Raw genomic sequence first — 24,267 nt, 5'->3', positions numbered from 1 at the left:
TCCTGCCAGCTCTGGCTGCAACCACCAGCCACTCTGCCTCCTGCATTACTCCTTGGGCTCTTTCACTTTCCCTCTTTCCAGGGTTGGGCCGGAGCCCAGTAAAAGAGAAAGCTGGTGGCCACTGGCCCCCAACGTGCTTTCTCAGGAAGCGCCTCTTAGCTTCATGGTATGAGTTTGTCGAGTCCTGACTTGCCTTCAAGTCCCTCCCACCCAACCCCATCAGTTGACATCTCACCCTGAGCATGAATGTGGCAAAAATGGCAGGAAGACCCCTCCCCTTTCTCCATCCTAGAAGAAGAGGGCCAGGGGCAAGCTCCTCAGGGACTCTGAGAAATCCTGCACCCCTGAAAACCAATTGCCCCCCTCCATTGTCCTGTTCCCACGCACTAAGAGATGTTTGAGTAACACTTGGTCTCACCTCCTAGGCTCTGAGCTCCTCATGGGGGAATTGAGGGGGTTAGAGAGAAGGTTGGTCTCTTGCCCTTGCATGCGCTGACACCTCTGCCTCATCCCTGACCACTGCCTAGGGTATCTCCCCAAACCCTGCCAGGAGTGACCTTTGAGCAGTCAGGAATATGCCCCAGCATCATGGTGTATGCCCTCCCCCCCAAAAAACCCAAGAACAACCACCCCAAAATGTTAGGAGGTAGTCTCACAACTTTGAAACCTGCCCTTAACCTCAGGGGTCCACCCCCTTCTCATCCAACACCTCTCCCCCACAGCTTGCATCATCCCACAAGGCTGGGAATTGAACCCCATCTGGGGGTGCAGAGGAAGCTACAGTTTTGCTGGATATCTAATAGCGGGTATCCCTCCCCTCTGAACCCGATAACCACAACATGGTTCAAAATGAGACTTTTTAATTTTTTTGTTTCTGGGTCACACCAGTGGCGCTCAGGGGTCACTCCTGGCCTACACTCAGAAATCCCTCCTGGTAGGCTGGAGGGAGGACCATATGGATGCCCGGAATCGAACCATCGTCCCATCCTGAATCTGCTGCCTGCAAGGCAAACACTCTACCGCCTATGCTATCGCTCCAGCCCAGACAGGGATATTATTTTTGAGTCCTCTGATATATTCGGAGCAGCGCCCCCCTTGCCAAGCCTTTGAACCATCACCAGGACTTAACTAGACAAATTTTCTTGAACCCTATTTTGAACCAGCAGATATGCTTCAGGGGCCAGCAGCCAGGTCCCTTCCTGCAGGGGTGTTCCAACCTGGCCATTATGTCCACCCTGCCGGGGTCCCAGTTCAGCTCTAGTCCCCAGCTGTGCTGCCATGCCATGTTCCCCCCAACAGTGCCCGGCACCCTGCTTCTTCTCAGAATACTCTGAGAACATAAAGATAGCACAGGCTTTAAGGTGCTTGCTCTGTATAATCTATCCCTACTTGATCCCTGATCCCCACCAGGAGTGATTCCTGAGCATCGCTGGATGTGGTCTCCAAACCCAAAGAGAAAAAAATCCATCTTTGGAAACTGGGGAGAAAGGGCAGTGTGTGTTCAGGAGACTGTCCCCCCACCCCGAGGGGTGCCCTGCCGCCCTGGGCAGGGGGGGTGAGATGTGACAGAAGTGTCCTTCTTTAGTGAAAAGGTCACTAAACCCCTTTAGAGTTGAAAGAAATTTCATGAGTGACTTAACCATGGTGAGAACCACTGATGCCCTTTCTATCTCCTTTCGGCACTGGTAATCCCCACCCCCACATTCCAGGCCCCTGTGCTGACCTGACCAGCCCACCAGTCACCCCAAATAGTACCTGCTTCTTTTCAGCAGCCCTAGAAGGACAAGGACAACTTCCCTCACCTCCCACCACCAGCCCAGCGTGGCGCTTCTGTCTGCCTGGCAGGTCCTGTTCTCAGCCACGAGCCTTTTTACCTTGGGGTTCTGCAGCACGTGAGGCCAGGCAGCGCATGGTGTGGGAAAGCAGGTCTGGATGCTGGCAACTGTCCCTGGTGTCCTCAAGTTTGCCCAAGGATGCTTGGGGATGCCCAGCCTGGGAGCAGGCACTTGCATCCCTAGTACTTACAGAAGTCAGGGGCCTGCCAGGACTAAGCCACAGGAGAAGGAAGCCAAGTAAGGGACCAGGAGGAAACTCGCCCTCTCTGCAGGGGTTCTCTAGCAGTCAGATTGCTGGTGCTAGAACAGACAGGTTGTCATTTGTTCACACTCCCTTATGTCTCCCTCTCTACCCCCCCCCCAACGTTGGTTTCAGTTCCTTGTTGTCATCAGATGGGTTGACCACAGAAGTTTATGAGTTGGGTATTGGGGGGGGGGCACATGAGGATCTGAACACAATGACAGTGTAAAGAAAGATTGCAGCAGAGTCAGGTCAGTGTCACTTGCCACCAAAGACCACTCTGGGTGGGCTATATTGAGCTCTAAGTTCCGCAAAGGCTTCTGGAACCCTCAGCCCATGTCTTCTCACTTTTTTTTTTGGGTCACACCCTGCAGCGCTCAGGGGCTCTACGCTCAGAAATTGCTCCTGGCAGGCTCCGGGGGACTATATGAGATGCCGAGATTCAAACCACCGTCCTTCTGCATGCAAGGCAAACACCTTACCTCCATGCTATCTCTCCGGCCCATCTCTTCTCACTTTCTGGTGCACCCCACCTCTGCCCCTGAGTTCCCTGGGAGAGTGAGCATGGGTGATCTGCCAAATTACTTAGATCTGCAGACCGTGATCTTAGAAATACTCCCATACCAGAGAAGGGGGAGGTCATGCCAAATATGGAGTCCTGTTGGCCACAGAATTTTGGGGGGTGACCAGAAATCAATATTATACAAAGAACACTGGTTCTTGGGGGGCTAGAGCCATAGCACAGCAGGGAAGGTGTTTGCCTTGCAGGCAGCCAATCTGGGTTCGATCCTGGAATCCTATATGGTCTCCCAAGCCAGGAGTAATTTCTGAGTGCAGAACCAGGATTAACCCCTGAGTGCTGCTGGGTATGGCCCCCAAAACAAAGATCAAAACAAAAAGCAAAACACTGGTTTCCAGGGAGACAGGAATGGCTCTTCCAAGGTTCCTATCCACTCTCACACAGCATCTAGGAGAACATATCAAACCTCCTTTACTGTCAGTTTTCCACAAAACTTTACAGAGAGCAGTGCCCCTGGCCCCCCAAATTTTTGGGGGGTATGATGGCTTCCGGCTTAGACTCAAATAGCAAGGCCCGGCTACCCTATTTCCTAGCTGCAGACAGTATACTTCATGGATGGCAGTTGGGAGGTTTCCTTGGACAAATGGGAAGGAAAAAGGCATTAAATGGAATAAGAGGGAGAATGGGAGAGTTGGGGTAGGGCACCCTAGTTTCATACCTGTCCTCTCAATCCAGGGCAAAATTTGGGACCCAACAGTTCGATAATTTCTGCATGGTGTTTTCTACTCAGAGAATTCGGGTCTAAATCAGGGAGACAAACTGGATCCCCAGTAAGCATGAGGCTGGACAGCTGACCTGGTGGGGTACAGAAAAGACTCCATCTCTCCATTTATGTGAGGATTTGCAGAAGCACCCTAGGGAATGTGAGCCTGGGGATAGGAAGGGGTGACGACAGCCCAAGTGGAAAAAGACTGGCTCCTTTCCCTGGAGACTGGATGCCACCTTGCAAAGGCCTGAGGTCCCTTGCTGAGGAGAGGAGCTGCAAGTGGGGGGAAGAAGAAAGGGTTGTGAATTTCCTGTGGAAATTCTGGAAAGCCACTCTGGCCAGTAATCACCCAGACAGAATCGTGCCACCTCTCTGTGTCTTTGGTCAACAATCCCTTCCCTGGAGGTGGGGGTGGGAACCTGGGGGGGACTAGTTCTGCCAACTCCTCCCTGAACCCCATTTTTGTCTTCCTAACAACACCCTGCCCCCACCCCCATCTGTTGCCTTAACTGCCACAGTGTGCTCTATTCATTTCCAGAAAACGGTGCGACACTATATTTGGAAATGCCCCGAACTTCCTATTTCACTCATATCTGCGACCTGGTACTTTATTTTTTTTATTGAAAAGACACATGAGGGGCCGGGCGGTGGCGCTGGAGGTAAGGTGCCTGCCTTGCCTGCGCTTGCCTAGGACGGACCGCGGTTCGATCCCCCGGCGTCCCATATGGTCCCCCAAGAAGCCAGGAGCAACTTCTGAGCGCATAGCCAGGAGTAATCCCTGAGCGTCACAGGGTGTGGCCCAAAAACCAAAAAAAAAAAGAAAAGACACATGAGGGGGCCGGAGAAAAAGCATGGAGGTAATGCATTTGCCTTCATGCAGAAGGTCATTGGTTCGAATCCCGGCATCCCATATGGTCCCCTGAGCCTGCCAGGAGCAATTTCTGAGCATAGAGCCAGGAGTAACCCCCTGTAGTACTGCCGGGTGTGACCCAAAAACCAAAAAAAAAAAAGAAGAGAAAGAAAGAAAGAAAGAAAGAAAAGAAAGAAAGAAAGAAAGAAAGAAAGAAAGAAAGAAAGAAAGAAAGAAAGAAAGAAAGAAAGAAAGAAAGAAAAGAAAGAAAGAAAGAAAGAAAGAAAGAAAGAAAGAAAGAAAGAAAGAAAGAAAGAAAAAGAAAGAAAGAAAGAAAGAAAGGAAGAAAGAAAGAAAGAAAAGACACATGAAGAGTAATAGTAAAAGAAACTGGAGTAATAGGACATGGGGAGGGAGTGGTTTGCCTTGCATGTGGCTGACCTGAGTTTGATCCCTGACATCCCATATGGTCCCCAGGCACAACCAGGAGTAATTCCTGAGTGTATATACAGAGCATAAGCCGGTTGTGTCCCCCCCCCCAAAATACAACAAAAAAGGGGGGAGGTAACAGTAATACAGCAGGGGGAGGGTACTTGCCTTGCACATGACTGACCCAGGTTCAATCCCCAGCTCACCTCTCATTACCTCTCACTACTCTCTCTCTCTCTCTCTCTCTCTCTCTCTCTCTCTCACACACACACACACACACACACACACACACACACACACACACACACACACACACCTCTGAGCTCTTTGAATTATAGACTGGAGGTGCGTTTCTAATGGAAGGACACGGCTGATCATGCTCCGTGTCCATGTCCCCTTGTAACAGACTCAAAGTGAGGATTAAGGAGAGGAGAAGAAGTAGTCTAGGTCTGTTGGTTTGTTCAGTCTGGGTTTTCAGTTTTTGCTTTGCATTGCCAGGAATAAAAACCAGGGCCTCATACAGGCCAGGCCAGTGCGCACACTCAGCCTGGGCTGAGCCTAACGACAGGGAGTGTCTGGACATTGAAATTGGCCCCATAAGCAAGTTGGGCAGGTTTGTGTGTGGGGGGGGGAAATCTGTGAGAAGGGGGGGCATGAGGTCAGTGGGTTTGCAGGGTAGGAAGGACTGTTGATATAGAAGACGGACAATGCGAAGAAGGAAGAGGGAAAGAAAGTTGATCCTCGTGGATGAACAGAGCAGAGGACTGGCAAGAATAGGTGGGGTTTGGGCTTAAGGAACTGGCCGTGGCATGTGATCAATTCAGAATGGATTCCCAGATTTCCTTTGAGTCCCCCAAACACTGCAAGGAGTGAGCCATGAGTACTTGCTGGGTGTGGACGAAGAAACAAAATAAAAAGGAAAAAATAGGGAGATAGGTGGGCAGACAAGCAGGGGGCAGAAGAAGGGAAGGAAGGATGTTGGAGTTGCTCAGGGAAACAGCAAACATTGACCAGAACTGCCTCCGCTTAACCAGGCACTAAGCCTGGAGGTGGAGATCAGCCAAAGGGACCAAGAGGCCAGTGGCCGGGGAAACCCCCACAGGGTCAAGTTTCCAGGTGCAGGTGCTTGTTAAGATGAGTTTGCTTGACTGGGGTCCACAGGGGTGGAGGAACATACATGGCCTTGACAGTCCCTCTTCCCAAGGGGTAAGGGGCTCCTGGCCTGCTGGCTCCTGAGAAACTAAACAAAGAATGGTACTGGCTGAACTGGCTGGCTCTCAGGTCAATGGCCTAACAGGGATGGAAGGAAGGAAGGCAGCGTAGGAAATGCCTTTACCTCTCCTAGAAAAATAATCCTCATGGTAAGGACCTGAATACCCAAAGCCAAGTGCACATGCCCAGGAAAGCCAGAAGGGAGATGCATGGGAAAGAGCTGGGTAGGAGGACGGGGCGGGCACTTGCCTCACACGCGCTGGTTGTGTTCTTGTTTTGTTTTGTTTTTGTTTTTGTTTTGTTTTTGGCCCCACCACCCAGTGATGTTCAGCGGGTTACTCCTGGCTTATGCTGCATGCACTCAGGGATCCCTTCTGGCAGTTCTCAAGGGGACTAGATGGGGTTGCCATTTATCAAGTCCAGGTCAGCCACATGCAAGGCAAGTGCTCTCCCCACTGTACTATCCCTTCTGCTTCTGACCCTGGTTATATATCCTTGATACCAAATCTGGGTCCACAGTTCTCTCCCGAGCAGAGCTAGGAATAGCCTCCAAGATCATCAGATGTGCCCCCCCCCAAATAACAAACAAACAAAACTACTTTCTCACCTAACAAGGAGGTGCAAGGGGGCCTGGAACCCCTGCAGATGTACCTTGTCCCCAGCACTAACCTGGGGCCACTGTGGGCTATCCACTAGTTCATCTTCCCCTCCCTAAGTGATGATGCGGAGACCCCAGAAGACCCCCTAGATGTCTCAATGTCATCAAAAGAAGCCCATAGGGGTCCCAGAAAGTGCTTCCAGACCCCTTGGAATCAGGGGCCTCCTCAGGAGATGTTTGAGCTGAGATAATAGTGTAAGGAGGTGAGCTCAAAAGGTCTCTAAGCAGGAAGGCTAAAAGGGGAGGAGCCAAGTATAATGACCCCCCTGAGGACCGCCAGGTTTATCCCTTGACCTCCTCAGGAGTGGTTAATGCCAGCATTTACTCCTCATTTTCTCTGAAATGACCCAGGGACTGGAGACTCAGTACCCAACAGGCAGGGGCCCAGCAGCCTAGCAAGGGGACAACCTGGGTTCGATCCTTGGAATCCCGTAGGGTCCAATAGAGCATCGTCAGGAATAATTCCTGAGCACAGAGCTGTAAATAAACCCTGAGCACTGCCAGTTGTGACTCCCAAACCAAAATAAAAACAAAATTAGAAAGTTTCTCTGATCTCACACTTCCTGAATCACAGTCGAAAGTAGAGCTGGTGTTTCTGGATTTATATCTCAACTCTTTTTTCTATCTCCCCACTCAACAGGTCCACACCTCCCCTGACTCTGGGTCCTAGTTCTTTCCCCTGTATCCCCTTGGAAGTTAGTTTGGGGCTACCCCCAAGAAGCAAAGAGCTGGGGACCATCTCAAAAAACTAGTTATCTGGCACCATCTCCTGCTCCTGGGGGCCCACAGTCCCCATCACACCCCCAGTTCCCTTTTTCGAGAGTCCACGTGGCATCAGAAATAAAAATATGGGCATCCCCAGGAGGAAATTAGGTGAAATAACAGGAACCTGTGTGCACTGCAGAAAAGGAGGGGGCGCAGACAGCGTGTGCCCTGGGAGGGAACATATTTTGGGGGTTCGGATATCAAAGGAGACAAGGTGGATCTGGTGGTCTTGGTGGGGAAAGCCCAGTCCCTGGGCTGTTAACATACCTGCTGGGAAGTTGGGCTGGGTGGGGGAGATGCATCTTCCTGACAAGGTGTGTGTGTTGTGTGTGTGTGTGTGTGTGTGTGTGTGAGTGTGTACTTGTGCATGTGCACAGTGGGACATGTTGGGGGGAAGGCGTCAAGAGCTCACACAATTCCCATCCCTCCAGATGAAGAGAATGTAGGCAGGAGAGCAGGGGCCAACCCCACCTTCCGTGGAAGTCTGGCAGAGGGTCAGGAAACTGCATCCATGACCTTGGGGCTCAAGATAAGCCCATTCCAGACTTGAGGATAGAGACCCAACAGCTCCTCCATGAGTGCTTGGAACTCAGGGCCTCTCTATTGTCTGCTTCCGGCAAAGAATTGCGTGTCCTCCATCTGCAAGCTGAAGGGGGTGAAGAGCAGACATCTTCAGGCTCTCTGAGGATCCTCACTGGACTGCTACACAGTCAGTACTCAATAAGGTGTTTCTCCGACTGGCTGACTTGCTTTTTTAAATTTGGGGCATTTGGAACCTCATTCAATAGTTCTCAGGACTGACTCCTGGCTCTTTTCTCAAGGATCATTCCCGGTGGGCTTTAGGGAACCCTATGGGGTGCTAGGAACTAATTCTGGTCAGCAGTGTGTAAGGCAATTGTGCTGTCCACTGTACTATATTTCTAGTTCCTGTTTCACAAATTTGGGGGGTGGGTGGGAATCACACCCTGCTATGCCACAGGATTTACTCCTGGCCTGGCAGTACTCGGGGGATTCTATGGGATGCTGGGGATTGAACTTGGGTCGGTTGTTGTGGCAAGGCAAGCAGCCTCTCTGTTGTACTATTGCTCTGTCCCCAGTTTCCCAGTGTTTAAAGGGGCTCCGAGATCCTCAAAGGCGCAGCTGGTCAGGAATGAGGAGGCGAGCCCAGGCGGAACTGGCCCATCTTTGAGTCTTTGAACCTGCTTCCTAGAATGTGAAGGAAGATAGATGTGGGGAAGAGATGTGAAGAGTCGGAGGAGTGAGTGGGAAGGGACTAAGCTGTGTGCTGGTGTTTCTGGCTGACAGCGCAGAAAGTCTCATTAATTCTTCTGATAAGAAGGCAACATCTTCATTTTCTCCCTGTTCTCCCTCATTTTCCCTCCTTTCTTTTCTGTCTCTTCTCACACTCCTAGTCAGCACTACAGTTTCTGTGTCTCTGTATCACAGCTACACACACATACACACATGCAAAATGTTACTTGCCCATACACGCATGAACTTGCTGCATCTCCTCTCCACTACTTGGCCCCTTCTCCCTATAGCACCTCCATTTCTTCAGTTATTTTTTTCTTTTTTTGGGAGGCCACACCCAGCAGCACTCGGGTTACTACTCCTGTCTTTGCACTCAGAAATTGCTCCTGGCGGACTTGGGGGGACCATATGGGATGCTGGGGATTGAACCTGGATCTGTCCTGGGTTGGCAGCATGCAAGGCAAATGCCTTAACTGCTGTGCTATCGCTCTGGTCCCTCATTGCTCCATTTGGCGGGGGGGGGGGGGGGGTTGGATCACACCCTGCAGGTTACTCCTGGCTCTATGCTCAGAAATTGCTCCTGGCAGGCTTGGGGGACCATATGGGATGCCGGGATTTGAACCACCGTCCTTCTGCATGCAAGGCAAATGTTCTACCTCCATGTTATTTCTCTGGCCCTCATTTCTCCATTTTTATTTTTGCTGTTGCTGCTCAGCATTACTGGGGGATCCAACCCAGGCCTCCCACCTTGAGGTGGTTATTTTACCAGCGAGCTACATCCCTGCACCTCACTTCTCTCCCTTTCAATCCCACCCATGGTGCCTGCATCTGTTTTCCACACCAGACAGTGACCTCCTCTCCCAGCAGGAGCTCATCTGTCTCCTTCTCTCCACATCCAGCCAGCAACCAAAATGGGGGATATGCGAGCCCCTACAGATGGGGTACCTGCTCCAGCTCCGTTTCCAAGTCAGAGGAGGTGGCCATGTGCCTTCTGTTACCCCAGCATCACAGGCTGAGTTTTCCTTCCACTCAACTCTCCAATTCCCAGTCTGGTGTACTCTCCAATTCCCGGTCTGGTGTGCTCCCCCACCTGGGGACCCCCATGGTCATCCCCAATGCCCTGCTATGACCAGAGATAATTGGCTTTTGCTCCTGAAGCCCAGGGGACACCCAACTCACCAGTCTGGTCCTCATCATTAGGGCCGCTCTCCTCCACAGGGGTCTGCCACCCATTCCAGGCCCACTCCAAGAGGGCCAAGTCGAGGTCTCCCTTCCCCAGCAAGGTCAGGGAGATCTTCCTGGCCAGCGCCTCTGTGTCCAGCTCCTGCAGCAGCTGTCGTGTTATGGTACTACCCTGGAGAGTAGCTGCTCCTCCAGCAAATGGTCCAGGAGGGTCTGAGGCGGGCTCAGCTCAGGCTCCGACAGCAGCCTTCGGACCATGGGCAGGATGGTCTGGAAGTGATTCATGGTGGTGGTTGGCCCAAATCTGGGTTCTCTGCACAGAGAGCCTGCAGCATCCAAAACATGAAGTGGAGAAATCAGGATGCAGGAACCAGCATTGCTCCAGGGCCACTTGCTCCTGCTTAGGAGCTGCCCCAATTGGCCGTGGCCTGACCAATGGGTGGACCCGGGTCCTCGGGCTCATTCAGACACTTGGAGACTGGCTGGTACCCCCAGATGCCTCTGGCAGCCCAGTCCCATATTCATAGAAGGCAGGTGGCCTGGCCTAGTTGGTGACATACCACTTTAGAGGGCTTCGTGAGAGCAAGGAGGCTTTGAAACTTGGAGGCAAAGCTGTGCTAGAGCTCACTTGGCAGGATTCAAACCCAGATCTAGCATCACTGTTTACTAAATTATTTCCCTGGCCTCTGTTCCTCCACCTGGAGAAAGTGGAGCCCAGGATGATGATGTCTCTCAGGGAGTGCTGAGGGTGAAAGGAGAGGAAGAAAAGAAAGAAAGAAGAAGAAAGTAAAGAAAGAAAGAAGAAAGAAAGAAAGAAAGAAATGAAAGAAAGAAAGAAATAAAGAAAGAAAGAAAGAAAGAAAGAAAGAAAGAAAGAAAGAAAGAAAGAAAGAAAGAAAGAAAGAAAGAAAGAAAGAAAGAAAAAAAGAAAGAAAAAGAAGGGAAGGAAGGGAGAAAGAAAGAAAGGGAAAGAAAGAAAGAAAGAAAGAAAGAAAGAAAGAAAGAAAGAAAGAAAGAAAGAAAGAAAGAAAAAGAAGGGAAGGAAAGGAGAAAGAAAGAAAGAAAGGAAAAGAGGGGCCGGGCGGTGGCGCTAAAGGTAAGGTGCCTGCCTTGACTGTGCTAGCCTCGGATGGACCGCGGTTCGATCCCCCGGCATCCCATATGGTCCCCCAAGCCAGGAGCGACTTCTGAGCGCATAGCCAGGAGTAACCCCTGAGCGTCACCGGGTGTGGCCCAAAAACCAAAAAAAAAAAAAAAAAAAAAAAGAAAGGAAAAGAAAGAAAGAAGAAAGGAAGGAAGGAAGGAAGGAAAGAAAAGAAAGAAAAAGAAGAGGAGAAAGAAAGAAAGAAGAAAGAAAAAAGAAGAAAGAAAGAAGAAAAGAACAAGAAAGAAAGAAAGGAGAAGAAAGAAAGAAAGAAAGAAAGAAAGAAAGAAAAGAAAGAAAGAAAGAAAAGGAAAGAAAGAAAGAAAGAAAGAAAGAAAGAAGGAAGGAAGGAAAAAGAAAGAAAGAGGGGTCGGAGTGTGACACAATCCATAAGGCATCTGCCTTGCCCACACTAGCGTAGGACGGACCGCGGTTTGATCCACTGGTATTCCCATATGGTCCCCAAGCCAGGAGCAATTTCTTGAGCGCATAGCCAGGAGTAACCACTGAGCGTCACCAGGTGTGGCCCCAAAAAACAAACAAAAAAAATAATAACAAGGAAAGAAAGAATAAAAAAGCTAGATAGGTAGAAAGAAGGAAAGAAAGAAAGCTAAATAGGCAGAAAGAAGGAAAGAATGCGAAAACAAGAAAGAAGGAAAGGGGGGCTGGAGAGATGGCATGGAGGTAAGGCGTTTACCTTTCATGCAGAAGGTCATCGGTTCAAATCCCAGCGTCCCATATGGTCCCCCGTGCCTGCCAGGAGCAGTTTCTGAGCACAGAGCCAGGAAAAACCCCTGAGCACTGCCAGGTGCGACCCAAAAAACCACAAAAAAAAAAAAAAAAAAAAAAAAAAAGAAAGAAGGAAAGGAAGGAAGGGAAAGAGGGAGGGAGGAAAGAAAGAAAGCAAAGAAAGAAGGAAGAGACAAGGAAGAAAGGAAGGAGAAAAGGAAGGAAGGGATTATTGCTACCACATGATTATAGATCTACAACTATTATTATTTAGGATGTGAGTTGGAAGTAACCCAGCCATGCTCAGGGCTGCCTCCTGGCTCTGTGTTCAGGGGTCACTCCTGATGCTGCTTAGAGACCCTGTGGGATGCTGGGAATAAAATCAGGGTCTGCCACATGCCACCTGCCTTTATTCCTTGTGCTTCTTTCCTGATTCAGTAATATCATTATTGCTGAATCATGCACAAACTACTTGGGGAGCTAAAGGCTGTGAGTCCTCCCTAAAAAATACCCCTGCAAGTAATCACCCCATAAGTGTTAAGGACTAAAAGAGAGGATACACTGACAGAACAGAGTCCTGGACCCAAGAACGGGTGAGTGAACATCGCTCATATTCTCATTGTCCCCACAATTCACCAGTTCTTTGCAGGAACCTGCTGTTTTCAATTCTACTTTTTTTTGTTTGGTTGGTTGTTTTGGGGTCCCACCCAACAGTGCTCAGGGGTTATCCCTGGCTCTGTACTCAGGAATCACTCTTGGCAGGGTCAGGGGATTCTATGGGATGCCAGGGCTCAAACCTGGGTCGACCACGTACAAAGCAAGCGCCCTCTCCACTGTACTGTCACTTTGGCCCCTTCAGTTAAATGCTTAAAATCCCCAACCCCAATCAAAAATCATTCACAGATGATTGCTCTTCCTCTGAAACCCGCAGACCCACTTCCCCTCCCTGGCATCATGGCCTCTCAGGGGCACCACTGTCACTGATCATCCAATGAGTCAAATATAGATATTCACCCTAGGGTGGTTGATGGTTCTTAAACAACCAGCTTTATACCACAGAGGACAGACACAGAGCAGCAGTGAGGCAGAAAGGAAGCCACTATTTTGGGGGAACTTCCCAAGTGATGCCCACGAGATGCGGGAATCCCGATGGTGATTCTCAGCCAAGCTGACCTGCAGTTAAACACAAGGACCCCAGATATTGGCTGCTTGGACCCTGCAGTGTTGGGGGTTCCCTGTATTCCCCTAATGGTGCTTGGGCAGGTCTCCAGGGCTGCACCCAGACAGGTTCAGGGAACGAGGTGGTTCTGGGAATCAAACCCAGGGCTGGGACTTTGCTGGTTTTGGATAATAGTAACTGCTGCAGTAAAGGAAGAGTAGGAGGACCGGATCAATAGCACAGAGGTATAGCATTTGCCTTGCACACTGCCGATCAGGGTGGGACCCGGGTTTGATCCCTGGCATCCCATATATGGCCCCCTGAGCCTGCCAGGAGCAAATTTCTGAGTGCAGAGCCAGGAGCAACCCTGAGTAACCGCTAGGTGTGACCCAAAAACAAACCAAAAAAAAAGGGGGGGGGGAGGTTGGGAATCCCCAAAAGGAGATAAAAATCTCTCCAAATTCTACATCTATTTCCACCCTTCAGCCTCAAACCCTGTATTCATTTGTGGGCAGATTCCAATGAAGGACAAAGGAACTGCTTTGAGTGATAAACTGGCCAAGGGACATTGGATTTTTCTGTGATTTTTACAGATGTAAAAAAAGTAGATGAATCTGCTAAAGCCATAGCAAAAGTAAAGCTGCTCAGAGTCAGGGAGGAAGCACAGTGGGTAGGGCCCTTCTTGGATGGATCTGACCCAAGTTCTATCCCTGGCATCATTTGGTCTCCTGAGCATTGGCTCAGGGGTCCCCCTGAGTTCTGTAGGTGGCTCTGGTTTCTGCAGAGTCTGAACAGTACAGCACCCCTGCACCTCCACGTTGGATCACCCACCTGGCTGACTGTCAAGGCAAGCAACCCCCAGACTACCTGAGCATAGCTTGAGAAGTTGACCCCCACCAATAACTCAACACTTACGCAACTTAAATTAACTTCTAGTATCCGTTGGATAAGCCAAAAAGATCCAACTTAAACATAATTAGAAATGCTAGAGGAGAAAAAGAGAGTGAGGAAGAAAAAGTCTTGGGAAAAAGGAAACTCTGAGAGGTCTAGAAAATGCAGTAATGCCCAGGCAGGTACTAGAAATACCTCATCTGGTGGTGTTGATGAGCTGATTGGGATATGGGATATTAACTAATAATATCAGCTGGGTTAGCTAACACAGATTATTAGCTAATATTAGGATATGGGAGAGCCGCCCAATTTGGAACCAAGGATGCTCAGGTCAGCATTGACTAAATGCTGACATCATCACATCAGCAAATGCAAAAGGTGAAAGACGATGGAATAATGTCTTGGAGGAACTGAGTTGGAAAACAAATATGTTTGTAGATGTGAAGCTAGAGTCTTAAATCCATGGACATTTTCCAAGTAAAAAGAACCGCAGCCAACATAAAAGAATATGATATAAAAAAAAAAAGAATATGATATGTCCAGAACTGAACATAAAAAAAATTTACCAAAATTATTTAAGCAGAAGTGATACTAGCTAGAAGACAAAAACTGCTGAGTGTTACAAACTGTAAAACTCTGAGGCAATAGAAAAGGTTGGTTTTCTCTTTACTATTTTTTGTTTGTTTGGGGGCACACACAGCAGTGCTCAGGGGTTTCTCCTGGCTCTGCAATAAGCAATCACTCCTGACAGTGGTTGGGGGACCAATCAGAAGGGATGCTGGGAATCTAACTGAGGTCAGCTGTATGCAAGGTAAATGCTTTTCTCACTGTACTATCTCTTGGGCCTCCCGTTTTTTTTCTCTTGATGTATTAAAAATTAATTAATTAAAAAACCACCACAAGGAAAAGAGAGATAGTCCAAAAGTCGGGATTTGCATGCAGGAATTCCAGGATTACGTCCTAGCTCTGATACAATGGAATCCAAAGTAAGCAAAATCTCGCAATAGCTTAAAGCCAAAAATTTAGCCTTGGCTGTGCCTTTTAAATCTATGTAGAGGGGACAGAGTGATAGCACATCAGCGGAAGGGGTGCTTGCCTTGCATAGGTCAACCCTAGATTCAATCCCCAGTATTACATATGGTCCCCTGAGCCTGAACCTGCCAGGAATGATTCCTGAGTGCAGAGCCAGGAGTAACCCCTGAGTACTGCTGGTGTGGCCCAAAAATAAAACAAATAAATAAAAATCTATGTCGAGCTAACATAATGATTATAACATTAAGGTTAGTAATGGACCCATATAGCTACAAGTTTCAGTATTTTACCTCGCTACCTTGCCTCCTTGTCAGTTGGGAGAGAAAATGAAAAATATATATGATATATAGTAATTATATATAAAACAATCTCTTGGGAAACCATTAACGCATAAAGCTAAAGGGCACAGCTAAACAGCAATTAATTAGAAATTAAATACAAAATGTTAAGTGAGATGAATTTTATTTGAATAAAAAGCCCAATGAAACCATGATTTTAAAACTTGATGCATGAGAATAGAAGGTGGAAATTCCAAAGTACTGCTACTCAACTAAAACCCAAGTACAAACATGTTTGTAATCATGGTGCTTAAATAAAGATTAAAAAAAAAAAAGGGCCCGGAGAAATAGCACAGCGGCGTTTGCCTTGCATGCAGCCGATCCAGGACCAAAGGTGGTTGGTTAGAAACCCAGTGTCTCATATGGTCCCCTGTGCCTGCCAGGAGCTATTTCTGAGCAGACAGCCAGGAGTAACCCCTGAGCATCGCCGGGTGTGGCCCAAAAACCAAAAAAAAAAAAAAAAAGAACAAAGTCCAGACTCTCTCCTGAACAAGTATTTCTTCCGAACATTAATTATTAAGCAAACTGAACTTCCATAGAAATAAAATTCCTGGAATAATTAACTAGCAATTGAGATAAATAAATTAATAAGGGACCTGAGAAGTGGTGCTAGAGGTAAGGTGTCTGCATTGCAAGCACTAGCCAAGAATCAGGACCACGGTTCGATCCCCCGGCGTCCCATATGGTCCCCCCCAAGCCAGGGGAATTTCTGAGCGCTTAGCCAGGAGTAACCCCTGAGCATCAAATGGGTGTGGCTCGAAAAACAACAACAAAAAAATAAAATAAATTAATAAGATCATAAAAACCATATATTTGGAGGGCATGGCAGGGGAAACTTGTTTTGCAACTGGGTATCTTAAAAGATTCCTCTAAAAGCGAATAAGCATTTTTAGACTCCTCCAAAATAGAATTATTTGGGGGTCATGTCTAGCAGTACTCAGGACTCACGCCTGGCTCTCTGCTTGGGGATCATTTTTTATGGGGTTCAAGGGACTACATGGGGATGCTGGAGATTGATGCTGTGGGGGTCAGCTTCCCCTGCCCACTTTACTATCTCTCGGGCCACTAGATTTGACCTTTTTACATGCATCTCTCATGCTGGATGAATGAAATGCAAATGTAGGCAAATGTCCTCAACTCTGAGCACTTCGCCGTGTGAGGCTGGACTTTGACAACTTGGACAACTAGACGGAGAGACGATACTTGGCCAGTCCCTTGTCCTCCTTTCTATCTGTAGCTTATTTGACCAGTGTTAGAAAAATCCTTCAATTTCTTTTTTTGGGCTACACCCTGGTGGCGCTCAGGGGTTACTCCCTCGCTCTGTGCACAGAAATCACTCCTGGCAGGCTGGGGCGACCATTTGGGATGCCAGAGATCAAACCCCTTCCCGGGGTTGTCAGTGTGCAAGGCAAATGCCTACTGCTGTGCTATCACTCTGCCCACCCCCCCCCCCGTTCGATTTTTTTGAACTAGGAGGTAAAGCTGACAATTATTCCTGAGAAAAAAGCAATTTGAGAAACTTCAAAAAACTTAGACAAGAAGGGGCCCAAAGAGAGTATTAGCAAGTGCAAGAGATGACCATGAATGGCACGCAGAGTTCTGCCAGGTAGAGCATCTTCCGTGGTTCGGGCTGTCAGGAGCCATTATTGAGTGGGATGATAAGGAAACTGGATTCTCAAGTATCATGCTTTGAAGTTTTAAATTTTGTTTTGTTTTGAGTTCACATCTAGTGGTACTCAGGGCTTACTCCTGGCTCTGCACTCAGAAATTACTTCTGGTGGTGCTCAGGGGCCCCGAAGGGGTGCTGGGGATTGAACTCAGGTCAGCTGTGTGAAAATCAAGTGCCTACATATAATCATGGCATTATCTCTCCAACCCCAGGTACCATTTTTTTAAATCTTTTTTTAAGTTGGTTAAATCACTGTGAGACATAAAGTTAAAAAATTGTTGATAGCTGAGTTTTGGCCGTACTATGTTGCAACATCCAGCCCTTCACCGGAGTTGATTTCCTGCCACTAATTTCCCCAATTACTCTCTCATCCAACTCACCCATCCAAGTGGTGGGCACCTTGAGAACTTGAGAAGCCATGAAAATCCATGCCATATCAAAATAAGAATGCTGGCCCAGCCATGAAAAGGATCATGAGAATCATCATATACATGTGGGCTGAAGAGGTGGAATAGTGGGTGAAGTGCTTGCACATAGCTGCCCTGGAGTTGATCCCAGGCACCACATATGGTTCCTGGAGCCCCTCTAAGGGAAATCCCTGAGCATAGAGCCAGGAATAAACCCAGAATGGCCTTAAAACAGACAAACAAGGGACTGGAGTGATAGTGTTGCGGGGAAGGCATTTGCCTTGCATGTAGCTGATCTGGGTTCGATCTCCAGCATTCTATATGGTATTCAAGTCTTCCAGGAGTAATTCCTGCTTGCAGAGCCCAGAATAACCCTGAATACCTCTGGGTGTGGCCCCAAAACAAAACAAGACAAAAATAAGTAAATAAAAATTTAAAAAAAGATATCATCACATGTCCAGGGTGGAGATCTGGCAGTGCCAGTCCATGCCTAGCCCCCATAGTGCCAGTTCATGCCCACCATTGATTGGGGTGGCAGTCCCTGCCAGCCCCAAGGTGGAAGTGAAAAGACAGCAGCCCGAGATGCTGGATTCCTCTCTTCCTTTCTTTCCAGCCTTCCTCTTTCCTAAGAATTCAGCCACCATCCGGCCAGAGACCCAGAGGGGAAAACCTGAATGCCAGTCTGCTCCCAGCACTGACTCATTGAACCACCGTGGGCAAAGTGCTTCCTCCCTTTGGGCCATCATTGCATCACCCATGAAGGCAGATACTCAGCAAACCTAGAACGGAGGATTTCACTGGATTCTGAAAGCCCGCAGAATTCAGAGGACCACACTGCTGCAGAATATTAGGGGAATGTCTCCCCATAGTTACATTCCCCTGGAGTGCATCTCCTATACCTCTCTGGCTCCCAAGCCTGGCATGATCTAACAATTACAGGCACTCAGATGTCTCAGGCTTTGCTTTCACTGGGCACATATCTGTATCAGAGATAGGAGGTTTAAAACATGGCAGATCATGTGCCCAAGTAAAGTTGGCGACTGGGACCAGAGCGATAGTACAGCAGAAGGACATTTGCCTTGCATGCTGCTGACCTGGGACAAACCATGTCCCATGTATACAAATACCATGTATATAAATAGTACCATGTATATAAATAAGCACTTGATTTGCACTCAGGTCCCTCAAGCTTGCCAGGAGCAATTTCTGAGTTTGGAGTCAGGAGTAACCCCGAAGCTTCACCGGATGTGGCCCCAAAACAAGACAAACAAACAAAAAATTAAGTTGGCATCTGGGCTAAACACAGATATGGCTAGCAGCATGAGAAAATGGACTTTTCTGAGGGGGCGTTGGGCCACACCCGGTGACGCTCAGGGGTTACTCCTGGCTCTGTGCTCAGAAATCGCTCCTGGATTGGGAGACAATATGGGAATCCAGGAGATCGAATTGAGGTCCATCTTAGGTCAGCAGCGTGCATGGCAAATGCCCTAGTGCTGTGCCACTGCTTCGACCCCCAAAATGGACATGTATGTCAAGGTTTTTCAGCCTTTTTCTATCCCGTGGCACACTAGTCTTGTGTCAGGCCACCCTCTTGATGTAAATGATTTTTACCTGTGGCCCCTTGGAATATCCTTTTTTTGTTTGTTTGTTTTTTGGGCCACACCCGTTTGACGCTCAGGGTTACTCCTGGCTAAGCGCTCAGAAATTGCCCCTGGCTTGGGGGGACCATATGGGACACCGGGGGATGGAACCTCGGTCCATCCTACGCTAGCACTTGCAAGGCAGATACCTTACCTCTAGCGCCACCTTCCCGGTCCCGCCTTGGAATATCCTGCACCTCTTGCCCCCCCCCCCACTGAGAAACATTGATTGAGATTTTTAGACTTGGTGAAACATCTAATCCCAAGATCCACTTGCAGTGAAGGACAATGGGTGAGGTTCAAAGTTCAGAGGTGCTCTTGGGACCATCAGAGTGAAGTACATAGCACATGCAGTGAAGAGAGGTGCCTGCCAGTTTAGGGGTACACAGAACACAGAGTAAAAGACCCTTGGATTAAAAACTGGGGAGATCCCACAGAATTCTCATACTCAGTCATTAGGATTCCGAAGGAGCATTTTTTTTTTTAGTTTTTTAGTGATAGCAAAAAATGAGAGTAAAAAATAAACACTAGCACAGACACATGTGCCTTTTATAAACATTCTGTAATACTGTGGTTCTATTGTAAAACTTTTTTGGAGGAGGAAGATGCGCAGCCAGTGGTGCTTAGGGCTGACTCCTGGGTCAGTGCTCAGGGATCACTCCTAGTGGTGCTCAGGAATGCTGGGGATTGAACCCGGGTCAGCCCCATGCGAAGCTAATACTCAACCTACTGTACTATCTTTCCAGTCCCCAATACTGTCTCTTGAATAAAATGAATAGAATTGACCCAGAATGGAGGAGGAAATGAAGATGAAACCAATGTGGTCTCATCAGTGCTCCAGGCTGAGTTATCAGCTGGTTTTATGCTATGCTTCTTCAGCTCATGGCAACATGGGTGTAACACATGAAACCAGACGCTGAGAAATTATGAGAAAGTTCTACTCTCAGCAGAGATCTTTAACTCAAGTACCAGAGATTCTAAATTTAGACACTGACCTCCCTGTATTTCCCCTCAGCTCTGCTGTAGGCACCATCTCCATCCTTTTCTGGACTGGCCACTCATGGTGGCCTCCTGTGATTGTTTCTAAAATCATCTGAAGGGAAAGCATTAGGACTCAATAATTGCACTACTCTAAAAAAAAACAAACAAAACAACTACTCATTTGGGGCCAGAGTGGCGGTGCAGGGGTAGGGCGTTTGCCTTGCATGTGGCTGACCTAGGACGAACTGCAGTTCAATCCCCTGGCATCCCATATGGTTCCCCAAGCCAGGAGTGATTTCCAAGCATATAACCAGGAGTAACCCCTGAGCATAGATCTAGAGTAACCCCTGATCGACATCAGGTGTGGCCCCAAAACCAAAATTAATTAATTAATAACTAAAAAGAATCATTGGTGGGAAACTGGAGACAACTCACACTGGTGTTGAAATTAGTTTTGGAAGATTAAATGCCTTAAACAACTGTATTATGGACAACTATAAACCATGAGTTTAAATAAAGTTTAAAAAAAAAAAGGGCCTGGAGAGATAGCACAGCGGCGTTTGCCTTGCAAGCAGCCGATCCAGGACCAAAGGTGGTTGGTTCGAATCCCGGTGTCCCATATGGTCCCCCGTGCCTGCCAGGAGCTATTTCTGAGCAGACAGCCAGGAGTAACCCCTGAGCAATGCCGGGTGTGCCCCCCCAACCCCCCTCCCCCCAAAAAAAAATCCATTGATGGGGCCTCAGGTTCTCCAAAGTACTGCTTGGAAGGCCTTCCCTCCCCACCCTCCCACTAAAACCCAATAATTTTAGAGAAAAAATACTAGTTCTTGTGCATTAAACAGTAGCATCTTCCAGTCATTTGTGGGGGGGGGGCACACTTTATGGCACTCAGGGGTTAATGTTCTGTGCTCAGAAGTCACTCCTGGCAGGTTCAGGGACCATATGGGATGCCAGGGATCCAACACATGTCCGCCCCAGATTAGCCGCATGCAAGGCAAACGTCTTACAGCTGTGCTATCACTCTAGCCCCTTTCTGGTCATTTCTGTTTGACAATCCATTGTAGTAAAGAAGCCACATCAAACCAGCTTTGTAGAAGGAACTGAGCAAGAAGATGCTTGGAGAGTTCAAGTCCCAGACCCTGTTCCTGGGTCTTCCTCAAACTTTGTTACAGAATCGAACTGTAACATTCCCCATTACAGCAAAATTTTCACAGGCTTCCTAGGCTCAACACGCACCTTTCTGAGAGAGCAAACAGGCTGGGCAAATCCGAAGTCAGCCTCATGTGAGCCCAGAGACAACCCCTGACCTGTGTGGTGCTTCTCTAGACAAAGTCAAACAGAGCAAAAAGAGAGGAGTGACCTGAAGGTACCAAATGGCCATGATCCTAAGTTTCCAGTGAAGTTCAGAACCTGCCTGAATCTTGGGGTCACTTACCTTCAAGGGAGCCAGAATCCCCTTCTCCCTGTCCCAGTCCTCCCAAGCTTGGCAGTCAAAGACCGAGAAGCTACTGCTGCTGATAGTGATGATGATGATGATGATGATGATGATGATGAAAATGTAGATGAAAACATCCAGGTACCAACACCAAAGTGAGACTAGGAGAGAGCAAAGCTCTTCCTTTACATAGTCTTGTCCTCCCTCCCCTCACTCCAGGGGAATCTTAATCATCTCATCTTACAGATGACACCTCAAAAGCTGAGCACACGCCTACCCGGGAATGCCAGATTGGGGGCTGCAAAAGGAGAAGAGACCACCACTGCTTCCTCCTGAGCGGTGGAAGACACCAAGCCCTGGTTCCACAGGCCAGTGAGTGAGGGCAGGGCATGATGCCACGGAGTCTCAGCTTGAGTCACTTTAGCCACCGCTTGGGGATGTGGATGTTGGTCTTGGCTCCTCGGGGTTCCCCCAGGGCACATGGAGTTCACGCCTGGCTTATGACTGCTCAGGGAAAGGGGTGGGAGTTGGCATGTCTACTGCATGATGTCATGGCTCATGTGGACCCTGGAGGCATCAGGAAAGTCTGCCTTTCCTTGAGCACAATTATGACTCTTACCTATCATTACGGACAGGGCTTTCTCATAATCACTCTCATCATACCCCATCACCACTGTACCCCACATTGACATTACTGCCACCACCACGATCACAACCACTATCATCATTACAACCAACACAACCACATCCATCACCACAACCACTATCATCCCCATTAACATCATACTAGCATCACCATTCCACCCCATACCACCATTACTTCCATGACCACCACCCTCATCACTACCACCATGTCTACATTACAGCCACCTCATCACAACCATCGCCATTACCATTACCAACACACCCCACACCATTACTTTCACCTCCACCGACATTATAGCCACCACCACCATTGTCATAATCACCATCATCACACCATCTTCACTCCTATTACCACCATTATACTGGCACTTTTAGAACCACTTCTGACCTTACAACCAAAGCTTTATTCTCTTCTTCCAGTTTCCCCTCCTTCCATTACCCTCATCATTCCAGTTGTTATTTCCATGGTCATCATGATCTCCACCATCTTCCTTCCTTCCTTCCTTCCTTCCTTCCTTCCTTCCTTCCTTCCTTCCTTCCTTCCTTCCTTCCTTCCTTCCTTCCTTCCTTCCTTCCTTCCTTCCTTCCTTCCTTCCTTCCTCCCCTCCCTCCCTCCCTCCCTCCCTCCCTCCCTCCCTCCCTCCCTCCCTCCCTCCCTCCCTCCCTCCCTCCCTCCTTCCTTCCTTCCTTCCTTCCTTCCTTCCTTCCTTCCTTCCTTCCTTCCTTCCTTCCTTCCTTCCCTTTCTTTTTTGGTTTTTGGGTTACACCTGGCAGTGCTCAGGGGTCACTCCTGGCTCTATGCTCAGAAATCGCTCCTGGCAGGCTCAGGGGACCATATGGGATGCTGGGATGAACGCAAGGCAAACATCTTACCTCCATGCTATCTGGCCCCATCCTTTCATTCTATCGCTTCTACAATCTCCCACTTCTACTCTCACCATTTCTACTTTCACATTGTCTCCTTCCCCTTCACCATTGCTTCCAACTGGCCTCACACTTCCATCCATATCTGCACTGCCATCATATTAGTACTCTCACTTCCTCTAATGCTTTTGATTTCTATTTGAAACTCCACACTCCCACATGAACGTCTAAGTACTCTAATTTTCACAGTCATGTGTGACGCTTGAAGAAGATTTAAAACCCGGTCTCTGCAATCCCTCTTGACACATGGAACCAGGTCTCACAGTGGGTGTAGAACTTGATCCAATATGGGGGCAGCATCTGTCTCTTCCAGTCGGTGCAGCAGAGGAGGAACTTACAGAGCCACTTGGCATTCTCTGAGACTGTCCCACTCAGGTTGACACATGGGTATGTGGCGGGAATTGATCAAAGTCCTTGCTGTCAAATCCAGCACAAGGTCAGTCTTGGCTTTTGTGGCAGGGCAGAGGGAGCATGTGTCTTTCACACAGACAGAAGCTGTAGTGGCCAAGGGTGCAAATCACAGCTGTGTGCTCTCTGCCAGTTGGGGATCAATGCCAGGTGCTTACCATGCCAATGACCAAGCATAAAAGTACAGTTAATACTGGCCATTTCTTCTAAACCCAATTTCCTTTTTGACTTGTCTGCACCACAGTCTGATTCCTCACTTCTTTTCTGATCTCCATATCTCCATTGAATAAATAGTTTCTGACTCATTTCTAGTCTTGGCAAATACATGCCAGATTCCTTCTTGAAGAATAAAAGCCCTTTGATGGGGCTTGATGGTGGTGGATGGTGATGAAGGATGAGAGGTCTTTCTCCTCCAGTCAGGGTCTGCAACTCCCCCAGCCGGTTGGTCTGCAGCTTCAGGATAGCGGCAGGGAGAAAATTCACAAGCAGTCAGGGTTCAGGATATATCAGCTTAATTCAGGCCCTGAACAACATGTGTGTAGCCTATCATAACCTTTTATGCTGGATCCCTATTCAGCCCTGCATTGTACCTTGTCTCTCAGCCTCCTTCCTCCTCATGCTTCTCTCTCAACCCATCCTCAAAATCTTCTAATCTCAATCCTCCCTGCCCTTCCGGCCAAACCTTTTGTTACCTACCAAAGACCCCTCCCAGAAATGGGCAGCTCTTATTAGCAGGTAAGGTTACAGGAAGAATGGGGGATGGGGTAACACCTTCTTCTGTCTATAGATCTGTAGTTCTTCCTATTTATCCTGCTGAGGATTCAGCGAGCTCCCTACAGGACTGGTATTATTCAATAGTTTTGGAAGTTCCTTAGTCCTTGTATTTCTCAGATTCTCTCCATTGTTTCTGGAATTCTGACCAATTTAATTAGATATGCTTTCTGGGGCGGAAGTAATAGCACAGTGGGGAAAGCATTTGTCTTGCACACAGCTGATCTAGGTTAAGTCCTTAGCATCCCATATGGTCCCACAAGCCAGCCAGGAGTAAATTCTGAGCTCTGAGCCAGAAGTAACCTGTGATTACCATTAGGTGTGGCCCTCCATACAGGAAAACAAACAAACAAACAAACAAACAAAAACCAAAACAGAAATGCTT

This window comes from Suncus etruscus, chromosome 2 (genome assembly GCF_024139225.1).
Source record: "Suncus etruscus isolate mSunEtr1 chromosome 2, mSunEtr1.pri.cur, whole genome shotgun sequence".
NCBI lineage: Eukaryota > Metazoa > Chordata > Mammalia > Eulipotyphla > Soricidae > Suncus > Suncus etruscus.
Note: the sequence above shows the minus strand (reverse complement) of the source record.